Source organism: Notothenia coriiceps, unplaced genomic scaffold (assembly GCF_000735185.1).
Source record: "Notothenia coriiceps isolate Sejong01 unplaced genomic scaffold, NC01 NC01_scaffold00016822, whole genome shotgun sequence".
NCBI classification, from domain to species: Eukaryota; Metazoa; Chordata; class Actinopteri; order Perciformes; family Nototheniidae; genus Notothenia; species Notothenia coriiceps.
In genome coordinates, this window is record NW_011349523.1 from 196,028 (window position 1) to 199,079 (window position 3,052).

A 3,052-nucleotide genomic window follows, 5' to 3' on the forward strand; every position below is an offset into this window, starting at 1 on the left:
GCTCTGATGATGCAGCGAGGGTTAAATCTGTTGCTGCAGCTGTCACACACACACACACACACAGGCAGCATCATTGACACCTCAGAGCTAAATATACCGCGAGCGACAACGACAGGTGAGCGGCCTTCACTGCTCGGACACAGGAGGTCGTCGGGTATGAGTGTACGATTGTGAGCGGAGATGTGTGTGTGTGTGTGTGTGTGTGTGTGTGTGTGTGTGTGTGTGTGTGTGTGTGTGTGTGTGTGTGTGTGTTTGTGGGAGGGGTGGTGTTCGAGGGTCTGGAGATTGTAAACCTCTTGCTCATTGCTGACTGAGATCAGATCCAAACGCAGCCCAGTTTCTGGGTTCCCCCTCTTCTCTAAGCCAGCTGGTCTGGCTTAATATCACTTCTTTCTTTCTTTCTTCTCTTTTTAACTTTCTTTCGTTTTTTAAATCCTTTTTGTTTGATACAAAGGATTGACTGATCCAAACCCACAGCTGGAGCTGCTGGGGAAAACTTCCAGGTGAAGACAGAACGAAAAGCACGGGTGAGTTTAACGTTAGTTGAATGGACGATGCGTTGGTGTCTTCGGGAAATATGATAAAAATGGCTGAAGGGAAGAAAACATGGTTACCAGACAGAAACAGAATAGAGTTGAAGTTGAGATTTAAGTTTCTGAGGAATTTTATTTTTATTTTTTGACCTCTTGGTGTCAGCGGGGACAAACTGTACGCAGTATTTGGATCCTAACCCATTAGCAACTATTGTTTAGACTCGTTTTGATTGTTTTTTCTGATCGTTTGAATCCAATATTCTGTATTTTTGCTCTGTTTTGGTCTCCACCAACTCCTGCAGGAAATATCCGTCTCTTTAGCTGCTAATGCTATGTTCACCAGCTAGTCTTTGACACATATATTAAAATGAAATATATATCCGTTAAGTGTTTCTTTCCTTTTAGAATACTTTTGGATAAATACCTTAAATATGAACTGAATTTTTTTTATTTGAAGGTACATTTTACTGTTTAAATTGCAAGTCTTCAGCACTCTCTGGTGGACAGACGTTGTACTGTTTGTAATTTGTTTACGATTTATTTGTTACTAATCGGCCGAGATATAAATATATATATATATACATCTGCAGTTTTAGAAAATGTCTTCGACTTTCAGTTTTAAGGTTCAAAATGAAAAGAGTTCATTTTCAAGTTCACCAACATTGCTGTTAAATGCTTTTTACTCTTTAATTGAGCAATAAAGCCCTCATCGTGTGAACAGAGGAGATAAGGGATTGTGGATTTTAATCTAAAGCGAGGGTCTCAGATTGTTTGCTGTCACAGATTATTAATATATTAAACCGTTTGTTATTTGTGATTTTAGGCTGTATTAAAAAAGATGTGATTTCACTTGTACTGCTAGGTTTTAGATGACAGAGAATAATCATTACTGGTTAATTAATCCATTTTTTAAATAGTTTTGGCATTAAGGAGGTCTTGTTATATCAAAGATTATTTAACTATGTGTACAGTAAACTACAAGTGGAACATCCCGTACAATTGTTCTTTCTATTTGAAGTCATTAAAGGAGCATTTAAGATGCAATAATGAATATGTTTGAATGGCTCTACTGACTGTGAGAGGCCTTTAATGCTAAACTCAGAGAGATTTATCACCAATTCTGCTGTTCTCCTTTATCTCCGTTCAGCGTTTCCGTGTCTCTGTCCTTGATGTTTTAGTTTTACGACTCACAACTGTTTTAGTTTGGCGTCAGCAGCGTCCCTTCCAGCAGCTGCTTTCAAAGGAAAGGCTGTAAGTCTCTGACCACAGGAAACAGGCATCGGAGCTGAAATACTTCAACTTTTTCACCTTTTAAATGAATATTATTATAAAGTTAGATTTAAAGCAAAAAATACCCCAAAAAATCTGAGGATTTGTTCATATTTTATGTTTTTTCTTTTTTTTCTACGATAAACCTAATTCATAGTTATTGAATTATTCATAATTTCATAATTTTTAGACAAAATGTCCTAAGGATAAAATGTCTACAGCTTCAACTATTATTAATGTATATATTAAAGTGATTTTTCTAAATATTATACCATTATTGAGTTCATTTATTTGTTGATGGACTGTTGGTCGGGCCAACACAGACTTCTGAAGGCATCGGCTGTAATTGATTGGCACATTTTAGACAAAGTGTTAATTATTAAAGTCACTTTTATATAAAATAAGTACAATTCAGTGTGAATGTGAATATTAACGATTTATTGCTATTTTATGACATATTTAAAACCAAAAAGTTAATCAACATTGTCAAATTAGGGTTCGAAAATAAAAATAAAAATTGTTATGTGCAAAATGATATTGAATAAACAGGGATATGTTGAGTTGAATTAAGGTGCACTTTCAGTATATTCCACTGAGAGGCAGTGCTGAACCTCAATATAAAGCACTTTGGAGACCTAACCATAATAAACTTGGAAAGAAAATGTGTTTCCTATCATTTAAGAGAGACAATTTGACAATTTCTCACTATTCTTATATCCTGTGTGTGTGTGTGTGTGTGTGTGTGTGTGTGTGTGTGTGTGTGTGTGTGTTCAGGTGCTTTCTGACAGTAAACTGAAGCACCGCTGGACGGAGACACGGAGGAAGACATGCGGAGCTGAAGGAGGAGGTAAACCTCAATTTAGTGTGTGTGTGTGTGTGTGTGTGTGTGTGTGTGTGTGTCATAAGTGTGCGCGTGTATGTGTGCGTGTGTGAGTGTGCGCGTGTGTGTCTGGGAGTGTGTGTGAAAAAAATAAAAGCGCGTGCGGGTCTGACACGCCACAAACAACAGGAAACAAACAGAAGGGATAATCCTCCTCTCAAGTGTCTGCGGATCTTTGCTCCTCACAGCAGATTCAGAAGTCTCTCGGCTCTAAGTGTTTAATCAGCGGTGACTCTGTGGTTTCTTATCCGGGGAAGGAACTCCGTTTACGGGCTAAGTGCGGAGCCGCGGACCGGTAGATCTAACCAGGCTGGGGGCTGGTGGAAACACTCGGTAAACTTTTTGTGGGGAATATACTTTTCTACAGCAG